This window comes from Caretta caretta, chromosome 1, assembly GCF_965140235.1.
Source record: "Caretta caretta isolate rCarCar2 chromosome 1, rCarCar1.hap1, whole genome shotgun sequence".
NCBI lineage: Eukaryota > Metazoa > Chordata > Testudines > Cheloniidae > Caretta > Caretta caretta.
In genome coordinates, this window is record NC_134206.1 from 348,683,772 (window position 1) to 348,696,521 (window position 12,750).

At 46.9% G+C, this 12,750-nt stretch overlaps 1 long non-coding RNA gene across 1 annotated transcript; it reads left to right on the plus strand.

The window, feature by feature from the left end:
* Positions 1-123: 123 nt before the first annotated feature.
* LOC125630599 (uncharacterized) lies at positions 124-7,848 on the plus strand. The gene is made up of 3 exons (XR_007354715.2): positions 124-422; positions 4,167-4,261; positions 7,289-7,848. It is a non-coding gene; the product is annotated as an uncharacterized LOC125630599 (long non-coding RNA).
* The last annotated feature ends 4,902 nt before the right edge of the window (positions 7,849-12,750 follow it).

Consider the following 12,750-nt stretch of genomic DNA (forward strand, 5'->3'; position numbering starts at 1 on the left):
CGTCGCTAAGGGGCGGGGCGCCGGCCTTGCCAACGGGAATGCCACCGTGGTGCTGGGGCGGGGGGCGCGCCTGCGCGGAGGGAGGCGGGCGCTGCGCTGAGCCCGGGGCGCCGCGAGCGCTGCCGCGCGAGCCGCCCTGGGCGCCGCTGGTGCAAAGAGCCGGTTGCACTGGCTGAGCCGCCGCCTGGCAGAGCCGCGCTCACCGGGGGCATGGTGGGGGTGGGGGCACAATGCATTTTCAGCGAGGCCTGGCAATGCATACGCACTGCACGGCGTGTAGCCCTCCCGAGGCCCCGCAGCAATCTCCTTCCCTGCAAACGCCCTCCATGGGGGTGAAATACCGGCTGGGGCGCGGAGCTCGCGGCCGAGCCAGTCGCCAGCGCCAGCGTGGCGGCGGACAGTGCATTGCAGTTGGCTTCGAGGTACGGCTTTGCCGCGCAGCCCCTCAGCCATGCCCTTCGTGGCGGTCTCGCAGAAGCCTCCGCGCACGGAGGGGCTGGGACGGACCGCAACCCGCAAGAAGCCATCCGGTCCAGCCCCCTGCGCTGGGGCTCTCTCTGCCGACCTTGCAGCTGCGCCGCTACAGCCGTGCCGCTGGCAGGTCTCCCATGTGGCCGCTCTTTGCCGGCAGGAAAGGCTCTCCTGCCGATGTAGCTGTCCACACCAGCACTTTTGCTGGTGAAACTTACGTTGGTCACAGGGGCGGGCTTTTTCACACCCCTGACTGACAAAAGTTTGACCGACAAAAGCGATAGTGTAGACAAAGCCTAACCAAGCAAACTCAGACCTTCCCTGACCTGTTTGTCCAACCGGTTCTTAAAAACCTCAGATGATGGAGATTCCACAGTCTCCCTTGGTAGCCTATTCCAGATCTTACCTATCCTTATAGTTCAAAAGTTTTATTTAATATTTAATCTAAATCTCCCTTGTTGCAGATTAAGCCCATTACCTCTGGTCCTACCTTCAGTGGACATGGAGAACAATCGATCACAGTCCTCTTTATAACAGCCCTTAACATATTTGAAGACTGGTTTCAGAGTAACAGCCGTGTTAGTCTGTATTCGCAAAAAGAAAAGGAGTACTTGTGGCACCTTAGAGACTAACCAATTAATTTGGTTAATTAATTGGTTAGTCTCTAAGGTGCCACAAGTACTCCTTTTCTTTTTATATTTGAAGACTGTTATCCGGTCTTCCCTCAGGCTTCTTTTATCAAGACTAAAGATGGTGAAAAGAGCCATTTTAAAAAAGTCTCAAACACATACAATTAAATTTAAAAAATGGGAAATGAAACTGCAAGAGTCAATTCAGAGAATTTCATTTTAATTTTTTCTTTATATAATTTTTACTGGGCAACCTTTGGGGTTGGGTATTTGAAAGTTGAAAGGAGATGATGGAAGCTAAATCCTGAGACTTTTAAAATCAATATGAAATCAGGACTCAAAACGTGTATGTTTTGAGTGTACAGTATAGGAACACTCATCACCTGGTGAAATTAAAGTGGAGTAATAGACAATTCTTGACTGCAGCTCCCCATGCAGGCACTTGTTTGTGCGTATGGTCAGCGTTGGCTGTAGCGTAAAGGCTGATACTTAGAGTTGGTCAACATTTTTCAAAATTGCAAAGAAAGTTTTTTGCAAAAACATATGTGTTTTTGACCAGCGGTTGAAATTTTCAGAAATTTTGGACCAGAAAAAAATGTCAACCAGTTCTGCAGATTATAGATTAAGTGCATACTGCAAAATATTATCTGTAGCTTCAGAGATACCCCCAACCATCAGCTATTCTAAGAGAAAAAGATCGGACAATCCCTCTTGTTGAGATGGACAGGCACACAGATCTAAAAAGACAGACACATTTTCTATTTCACAAACGGACAGCTACACGGACAGATCTATTTAGCTAGATATTATTTATGATTTGTTAAGTGATTACAATGTGATTGACATCTTTGTTTTACTCGCACTTGTTCTACAGTTGGATAGACAGACAGAACTACGGTCCAAATCAACAAAACACTCGCACGTACTTAACTTTAAGCATGTGCTTAAGTCCCATTGAACTGGATATGACTTTCGCATGCACTTAAAATTAAATGCATGATTAAGTCCTTTGCTGATTCAGGGCCCAGATCTAGATCAAACCAGTCTATCTAGCCATTCACACATTTTTACATCACTGGTAACTGCAAGACTTGACTGATATCTGACTGTGTTCCTATCAGCCGGCATGGTTTTGCTGGGTCTGAACCCATCTGCTCAGGGTTTTGCTTTTTGTCTGTTTTCTGCATACATAGATGTGCTGCGTGGAGTGGGGTTTTTTTCTACAGGAAGCAGCTGCAGGTGGGCCAATGTCAGGGTATTTCTGCTGAGGACATGGCAAAAGTATAACCATATGGTGAATAGTCAGAGAGTTAGTTTTGCAAATTTGCCTATCCTTGTGTTAAGTTATAGTATGAGAAGGCAAAAAAAAACAACCCCTTGTGCTTAGTTGAGGAGATCAGCACCTCAGAAAGTCTAGCCTGTATCACGGCATGAAAATCTCTGGCCGAGAACTTCCCTTATCATAAATCTTGCTTCCAGCTCCTGGCATGGTCAACAGCACAAACATTTATTTCCTGTGTGATTAATACTGAGTAGAACTGTTTAGAGCACACGACTGGGAATCCAGACCCCTGTTTCTATTACCTGCTTTCTGGGTGACTCTGGGGGAGTTACTTAGCCCCAATTTTTCAAAATGTTGGTGCCTCTGTTTCTGTGTCCAGTGAGGCACCTTGGGCCAGATAGTCATGGGTGCTGACCACTCACAACTCCAAATGACAATAGCACAAGCTTTGGGTTTTCATTACTGCTAAAAAACAGGGTGTCTCCAGTTAACAATTTTAGAAAATGTTAGTCTTACCAATGGTGCCTCAGTATACTAATCTGTATAATGGTTACTATTTATCAGGCATGGCAGAGATATAGGGAGCTCTGAAATACAAAATACTCAGATCAAAAGAGTAGACAAAGTCCTGGTTGAAAACAGTGACACTTACCTCCCACACAGGAGTACTGTGGGGCTTAACTTATTAATTAGTGTTCGTAAAGCATGTTGGAGGCCTCAAAAGAAAGTATGTCGTCTACGTGTACACCATTAGTCACTGCTGGATGGAGTCATCTACTTAAGTGTGTGTTATAGACCCTATACTACTAATACCTGCTAAAGGTATTCCTTTAGCGGCTCAAACTTTTGGTGCAAGAGGATCTGGGTTCAATCCCATGGTCACAATGCAGTTATGAGTGGCTGTGCTGTGCAGCATAAACAGAGGTAGCAGAGGTTTAGCTGTTGCAAAATTGATGATGCAAAAGTTAGTTTATTGTGCTTATAGTTCTGCCGATGTGCACGGGCTGAAATTGTGGAAAAGCAGCATCACTTGCCCCATAACCTCAGCCGTGCAGAACACAATGCCATCCACAGCCTCAGAAACAACTCTGACATCATAATCAAAAAGGCTGACAAAGGAGGTGCTGTTGTCATCATGAATAGGTCGGAATATGAACAAGAGGCTGCTAGGCAGCTCTCCAGCACCACTTTCTACAAGCCATTACCCTCTGATCCCACTGAGAGTTACCAAAAGCAACTACAGTATTTGCTTAAGAAACTTCCTGAAAAAGCACAAGATCAAATCTGCACAGACACACCCCTGGAACCCCGACCTGGGATATTCTATCTACTACCCAAGATCCATAAACCTGGAAATCCTGGGTGCCCCATCATCTCAGGCATTGGCACCCTGACAGCACCCCCCCCCCACTCTCCTGCTGGTAATATCTACCTTAAGTGATCACTCTCGTTACAGTGTGTATGGTAACATCCATTGTTTCATGGTCTCTCTATATATAAATCTCCCCACTGTATTTTCCACTGAATGCATCTGATGAAGTGAGCTGTAGCTTACAAAAGCTTATGCTCAAATAAATTTGTTAGTCTGTAAGGTCCACAAGTCCTTCTTTTCTTTTTGTTCTGCAAAAGTTAGCCAGTTGTGAGAAGCTGTTGCAACAGTTTCCTCTAAAGACTGACCTTAAATTAGAGAAATACTTTCTACTATCATGAGTCGTCCCATGCAGATCCAGGAAAGTCTTATGTTTTTTTGTAATTTAAGACTCCCCCTTTTTTTAACTTTACAGTATAAACAGTGGCAAACCCGGACACTAGAAAATACAACAGAAAGGCAGCCCATATAAATTCAACAATCAATATCCTAGAAGAATGAAAAATGGCGGTAAGGCTCATCACTGCTTTATGTCTCACTGAGGCGGGGATAGTGGAGAAGCAAATTCTGGACCAAAGAAAGTGAATGGGAATATTGGACCTGGATTTTGTTTGATGTATTAACTGATCTCTCCACAGAATAAGCCAAAGAGGATTTTCACTTCAAAGTGATATATTTTCTTAGGGAATCATTCTGAGAATGTTCTGATGATTGGTTGAGGTTGGCACTAAAATAAAAAGAAGGTTTCTGCTATAAGATATGCAACAGTAAGGTCTTGTGGTGAAAGGCACTTGACTGGCCCTCAGAAGATATAGGGTCGATCACACAGTGTGACTCTCAGTAAGTTATTCACTCTGAGTTCCCTGTCTGTTAAGGGGGGGTAATAAATGCTTCCTTTGTCTATTTAGCTGGTAAGCTTTTCAGGGCAGGGGCTGTCTCTTACTATGTGTATACAGTGCCTAGCATGATGGAGTCCGATCTTGGTTAGAGCCTCTAGGTGTATTGTTACCTAATAATACTATAGTGCAATGTAAATTTCCCTCCCCCCTTGCTTTGTTGAATGAGTTTAAACCTCTCTCTCTGTGGCCATTACAGCTCCTGACTGGCTAAGACTTGAGCACCTTCGATTATTTTTGTCCCTGCTCTCCTCACGCCCTTGTTTGTCTCATCCACCTTGTCTTTGAGATTGTCAGCTCTTTGGGGCAGGGACTGTCATTTTCGATATTTTATACAACGCTGAGCATAATGGGGCCTAACCTAATTGGCCTTTAGGTGTTACCACAATAGAAGAAAAAGGAGGAGGAGGAGGATAAACTGCACACCCTGTAAGATTTGTATTTTCCCGGAGCCGTTTTGGATGAGAGGACCAGGAAACCCACGGGATAACTATTCAGTTGCATGATGGAAGCAAGATACCCCTCTCCAGGCTTCCTAGACAAGTTGTGGGGAGCCTACACCTCCAAGCCACATGAGTCACGGATGGGGTATAACAGGGTATGGCCCATAGATAAAGGGTACGTAGTGCATATATATGTGCATGGTAGCCCTGATCAGGAAATGGTCCCTATGCACATCCCAGTACACATTTTATTCCCACTTTTAGCAACTGCCTCAAATTCTTTTCCCCAGCAAGAGTCTTTCACATCCCTGTCAGACCTCTAAGAACCCTTCCCCTAGCCTGACTGGTCCCCCAAGTCATAGATGCTATTCTTCCAGCTGAGAGATTAGATCAGAGTCCCTCTGATACCCACAGTCATCCAAGGGAATGCGTGGTCTCCCCCGACATCCCTAGGGGTTAGGCATGTAGCCTCCATGGCAAGCCCAGCCTTTCCCTGCCATTAAAGAGGCTTGCGGACAGTTTTACCTTTATATAAAAGCACCAGAACCTTTCAGCTTTAGATGCAATGACAAAGTCCCATGCGTAGAGTATAGGAGCATATAGCAGGAGACCTGACTTCTACTTCTGGCTCTGCAACAGGCTGGCTTTGTGTTATTAGTTTAATTCCTCCCAGGTGCCTCAATTTCTCGTTCTGCTCAATGGGAGATAATGACACTTACCCCCTTTTGCAAACCACTTTGGAATCCTTTTTCAGAGTGGATGCAAAGCAATAAACAAAAGCCACGGGTGGGATTTTTCAAAAGTGCTCAGCTTTCGGCCTGACTCTCCTCCCCCCGAAGTCAACGGGCCTTACTGACTTCAACGGGAACAGGGTGAGGCCAAAGCTGAGTGTTTTTTAAAACCCAACTATTAGTGTTATTATGCTAATGAAACAACCTGAAGTATCTGCTAAGGCTAATTATGGAAAATACCCATGCCTGGAAACCAACAGATCTACAAGAAGCTTTGTTCCCAAAAGACTATTTCTGTGAGCCACTTGCTAGGATTCCTTGAGCACTGTGGCATGTGCTTAATTTTAAGCATGTGCGGAAGACCCACTGAATTAAAAGTTAAAGCTCAGCATGTGTGCCAGGGCTTTGTTGAATGGTGACCCTTATCTGCACAACGTCCCTGGTATTTAATAGGTGTTGTTATCCCATTTGACCAATGGGGAACTCAGACGCGGAGAGGTTAAAGGCCACATTTTCCAAAGTGCCCACTCCTTTTGGGTGTCCAATACGAGACAAGGCTTGATTTTTCACAACTGCCACATACCACCGACTCCTGTAGAAATCAACAGGAGATGCAGCTGCTCAGCAAAACTGGCAATTAGACCCTAAACTCTAGAAAAATTGGTGCTAAGTGATTTGCCTAAAGTCACGTAGGGAGGCTGAGGCAAGCTGGAAATAGAATCCAGATCGCTTGATTTTCACCAACGTACTTTAACCACTAGGCTATACTCTCTCTCCCTCCAACCTCTTAGGGCTTTTCTGCACTTAACATGCTGCAGCGGCTCCGCTGTGCTACTGTATGCTTCAGCATAGACACTGCTGACATCAACGGGAGGGATTCTCCCATTGGCATAGGTAATCCACCTCCCCAAGAGACGGCAGCTAGGGTGATGGAAGAATTCTTCCATTGACCTAGCACAGTTTACACAGGGACTTAGGCCTGGTCTACACTAAAAAGTTAGGTCGAAGGAAGCCGCCTTAAGTCAACCTGTTAATGTACGTGTCTACGCTACCGGGTCCTTTACGCCAACCTAAGTCACCACTAATGTCGACTTCTGTAATCCACCTCTGCGAGAGGCATAGCGCTTAATTCGATTTTCATGGGTCGGCTGTGAGGAAGTGCAGGTGCAGTGTTGTGTAATTCAACTTCCCATGGTGCTATGGGGAAGGGCCATTGTTCAACTAGCTACCTCTGCTTCTGACATGGGCCTGCCATAAACTTCATTAGAAGTGTAGTCACCCGTGACCCGGGGGGGCCTACTCACTATGGCTGGAGCAACAAAATGGCACAGTGAACAGTTATGGATTCTGATGATGTTATGGCTGCACCTAGTGTAATAAGGGTTTTTTTTTTTAATGAAAATGGCCTTGCTATGGAAACATTTTATTCATGTAAAATGGCTCCTTTATTTTTCCCATGACTGACAGCGGGAAATGTGTCCTTCGGTGGGTCATCAACACCTGAAAGCAGACTTTCGCTGATTAGAAGGAAGAGAAAGAGAATATGGGAGGACATGTTCACCGAGAGAATGAACGGCTCCAGGACAGCTGACACAGAGCGGAGAGTGTGGAGGATTTCACTGTCCAAGAAGTTAGACATGGACATGGAGAGCAGGAAAGCTTCCAATGAGCAAGAGCATGCAGTGCAGGATGAGATGCTTCAGATTATGAGGGACCAAACAGACATGTTGAGGCGTCTGGTTGAACTGCAGGAACAGAAGCAGGAGGGTAGAATCCCTATGCAAACCCTGGGGGACAGACATCTAGCATCGCTGGCGCAGAATCACCCTCCCCCAAGCATTCCCTGAGGCATGGGTAAGAAGTCCATTATCCCTTTCACTTAACTTGGGGGGAGGGTATAAGGAACAGAAGGAGCCTATTCATGGACCTTTGATGGTCTGGAGTGCAGTATTATGTTACAGAGCTGAAAATGTTTCTCCTGTTCCAACTTTACAGCCCCTTTTCCCTAAGGTTACCTTTTTTTTCTGTTCTCCCTCTTTACTTATGTTTGTTAAATAAAGTAAATGGATTTGAGAAATAAATGTTCTTTATTGAGTAGAAGCAGTGGGCTTGGCTTTACAGGGACAGTGATACAGGGCAGGTGAAGGTTTGGGAAAACACAAAGTAGACAAGCAGCTCACATTACTGTGACTCAATATTGAAACAGCTTTTCAAAGCCTCACAGATAAGCAGCACCCCTGGCTGTGTTCTTCTTATTGCCCTGGTTCTGGCTGCTCAAAAATGGCTGCCATGTGATCTGTCTCAACTGCCCAGCCTTGCGGAAAATTTTCCCCCTTTTTTCACAGATATTATGGAGCACACAGCAGGCTGCTATAACCATGGGGATGTTCTCTTCACTAAGGTCCAACCTTGTTAGTAAACTTCTCCAGCGCCCTTTCAAACAGCCAAAGGCACATTCAACCACCATTCTGCACTTGCTGAGCCTATAGTTGAACTGTTCCATACTGCTATCCAGATGGTCGGTATATGGCTTCATGAGCTATGGGAGCAAGGGGTAGGCTGAGTCCCCCAGGATAACGATAGGCCTCTTAATGTCCTCAATGTTCATTCTGTGGTTTGGAAAGAAAGTCCTGTATTGCAGCTTTTTGAACAGACCTGAGTTCCTAAAGATGCGCGCGTGTCATGAACCTTTCCCAGCCATCCTACATTGATGTCGGTGAAACGCCCCCTGTGATCCACCAGCACTTGCAACACCATTGAAAAGTATCCCTTTTGGTTATGTACTCTTTGGCAAGGTGGTCTGGTGCCAAGATGGGGATATGCATGCCATCTATTGCCTTACTGCAATTAGGAACCCCTATTGCGGCAAAACCATCCACTATGTCCTGCACATTTCCCAGACTCACTACCCTTCATAGCAGAAGTCGATTAATGGCCCTGCACACTCAGAGCACAGCAGCTCCAGCGGTTGATTTACCTACTCCAAATTTATTTCCCACTGACCGGTAACTGTCTGGCATTGCAAGCTTCCAAATAGCGATCGCCACTCGCTTCTCCGCTGTCAGAGCAGCTCTTCTTTTTGTGTTGCTGAACTGCAGTGCAGGGGAAAGCACTGCACAACGTTCCCGGAAGGTGGCTTCCGCATTCAAAGGTTCTGCAGCCACTGCTCGTCATCCCACACCTGCAAAACGATGCAGTCCCACCAGTCAGTGCTTGTTTCCTGGGACCAGAAACAGCGCTCAACAGAGTGCAGCTGCTCTGTGACTGCCAGCAGCAACTGTGAATTGTTTTTTTCAATGGCTTGCAGCCAGGCTGCTTGCAGGACATCACTGTGTTCCTCACGGCGGGCCCTACTTCGGCTCTGGAAATACTGCAGGAGAAGGCGCGAGGTGTTTGAGATGCTCACAGCAAGAGTGCACAACTGAGCAGGCTCCATGCTTCCGGGGTTATGGCGTACACGCAGCAGTTTTAAGCAGAAAAACCACTGGGTTGTTTGCCGTTGAACACAGTGCATCATGGGATGCTGACGCAATGCTCCCATTCTCCCCTGCGACAATGTTTTGGTCCCATGAGGCATTGCACAAACTTCCCAAAACACACGGTGGCAAGCTTCACTTTGAGATAGCTACCCACAATGCACTGCTTTGTGCATCAATGCAGGCACTGCTAGTGAGGACGCACACCATCCAATGAGCATGGAGTGGCCACACACAATCGAATCAATTAATTTGGAGGCTCGAAGTCGAATGAGATAAAGTCAACTTAATTTTGTAGTGTAGACAAGCCCTTAGGTCGGCTTAACTATGCTGTTCCAGGGTGTGGATTTTTCACACCCCTGACCTATGTAGGTAAACTGACCTAATTTTCTAGTGTAGAGCAGGCCTTAACAAAAGACAGTCTCTGCCTCTAAGAATTTACAATCTAAATTGCCAACCCAGATAAAGGGCTGGAAGAAAGGAAGCATTGTTATTTCTAACCACATTTGGCAGATGGGGAATTAAGGCACAAAGACATGAAGTGACATACCCAGCATCACATGGGAAGACCGTGACAGAGGTGGGAACTGGATCCAGACTCCCAGCCCAGTCTCATTGCCTTGTTGGCTTTTTTCCTGCATGTTCAGGTATCAGCCTGTTATGATCGGATGTTGCTGCACTGCCTCTTGTATTGTTTGGATAAACGAGTAAGAACAGTTAAAATTCAGTAACAGGTGAGAGACACTGAATCAAGAGATTAAGGAGGAAACATGAGGAAACGTATAGCATCTGGAAGTGTGAGTCAGAGAAAGACTCATTCCTCTTTATTCTTCATTAACATCAAACATGGGGCTAATCCTGCTCACCCAGTTCACAAGGTTATTTCTATGCAGTCAATAACACTGGTCCCAGAGAAGGACACGCAAGGTTCAACGCACACTCTCCAAGCCAAGTTTTCAAAGATCTGCATTTCTGGGTATGGGCCGAAGTGCAAAACGAAGCAAGCCCATATGTAAAAAACAACAACTTTGTTTGTTTTCCATATTCTGTTCTGCTATGGGATTTTACACACCTATAAAATAATGGAACAGAACCTCATCAGTTCACACTGACCGCTGGGGGAACTCATTGCAGGTTACAGTGATTTGCAAATTAGTGTCAAGGATATGGCATCACAACATCTTTAGTTTACTTATATGTATTTCTATACTCACCCAACAAATGCATTGCAACAAAGTTAAAAAAAAAAAGGGAACTCTTAGTAGTATATGATCTCATGGTGGCCAACATCCAGAAAGAAAAGGAGTATCATAGAATATCAGGGTTGGAAGGGACCCCTGAAGGTCATCTAGTCCAACCCCCTGCTCTAAGCAGGACCAATTCCGAGTTAAATCATCCCAGCCAGGGCTTTGTCAAGCCTGACCTTAAAAACCTCTAAGGAAGGAGATTCTACCACCTCCCTAGGTAACGCATTCCAGTGTTTCACCACCCTCTTAGTGAAAAAGTTTTTCCTAATATCCAATCTAAACCTCCCCCACTGCAACTTGAGACCATTACTCCTCGTTCTGTCATCTGCTACCATTGAGAACAGTCTAGAGCCATCCTCTTTGGAACCCCATTTCAGGTAGTTGAAAGCAGCTATCAAATCCCCCCTCATTCTTCTCTTCTGCAGGCTAAACAATCCCAGCTCCCTCAGCCTCTCCTCATAAGTCATGTGTTCTAGACCCCTAATCATTTTTGTTGCCCTTCGCTGGACTCTCTCCAATTTATCCACATCCTTCTTGTAGTGTGGGGCCCAAAACTGGACACAGTACTCCAGATGAGGCCTCACCAATGTTGAATAGAGGGGAACGATCACATCCCTCGATCTGCTTGCTATGCCCCTACTTATACATCCCAAAATGCCATTGGCCTTCTTGGCAACAAGGGCACACTGCTGACTCATATCCAGCTTCTCGTCCACTGTCACCCCTAGGTCCTTTTCCGCAGAACTGCTGCCTAGCCATTCGGTCCCTAGTCTGTAGCGGTGCATTGGGTTCTTCCGTCCTAAGTGCAGGACCCTGCACTTATCCTTATTGAACCTCATCAGATTTCTTTTGGCCCAATCCTCCAATTTGTCTAGGTCCTTCTGTATCCTATCCCTCCCCTCCAGCGTATCTACCACTCCTCCCAGTTTAGTATCATCCGCAAATTTGCTGAGAGTGCAATCCACACCATCCTCCAGATCATTTATGAAGATATTGAACAAAACCGGCCCCAGGACCGACCCCTGGGGCACTCCACTTGATACCGGCTGCCAATTAGACATGGAGCCATTGATCACTACCCGTTGAGCCCGACAATCTAGCCCGCTTTCTATCCACCTTATAGTCCATTCGTCCAGCCCATACTTCTTTAACTTGCTGGCAAGAATACTGTGGGAGACCATGTCAAAAGCTTTGCTAAAGTCAAGGAACAACACGTCCACTGCTTTCCCTTCATCCACAGAGCCAGTTATCTCGTCATAGAAGGCAGTTAGATTAGTCAGGCATGACTTGCCCTTGGTGAATCCATGCTGACTGTTCCTGATCACTTTCCTCTCCTCTAAGTGCTTCAGAATTGATTCCTTGAGGACCTGCTTCATGATTTTTCCAGGGACTGAGGTGAGGCTGACTGGCCTGTAGTTCCCAGGATCCTCCTTCTTCCCTTTTTTAAAGATTGGCACTACATTAGCCTTTTTCCAGTCATCCGGGACTTCCACAGTATGCATCCGATGAAGTGAGCTGTAGCTCACGAAAGCTTATGCTCAAATAAATTGGTTAGTCTCTAAGGTGCCACAAGTACTCCTTTTCTTTTTGTGAATACAGACTAACACGGCTGTTACTCTGAAACATCCAGAAAAGCACCTAAACGTGCTTAACTTTACACGTGTGCGAATACCAGTTAAGTCAATGGGAGTACTTGCATGCTTATAGTTAAGGCGGCAAATCTTTCACGGACGTCACGTAAGTCACGGACTCCATGACTTTCCAGGCCTCCGTGACTTCCGCAACTGCAGCGGCTGGTGCAGCTGACCCCAGGGCTGCCCGCCTGAGCAGCTGGGGCGGCCTTGGGGCCGGCCGCACCGGCCGCTGCTCCAGCGGCCCCAGGCAACTGGTCCCAGGCGCTGCCCCACAGCAGCAGTCTGGGAGAAGAAGCAGCACCACAGGCCGCCCCCACCCGGAGAAGCAGCAGGTGTAGTTGGGCCCCGGGCTGCCCTCCGCCCAGAGTAGCGGCAGCAGGGGGGTCCTGGGCTGCCCCCCGGCTTGGAGTGGTGGCAGTGGGGCCACCCCCTGCCCGGAAGAGCAGCGGTGGTGGAGCCCCAGGCCACCCTTCCACCCCTGGAGCAGCAGTGGTGGGATCCCCAGGCTGCTTCCCCCCCCCCCGAAGCAGCAGCGGCAGCAGGGCCCCAGGCCACCCCCCACACACAGCGTC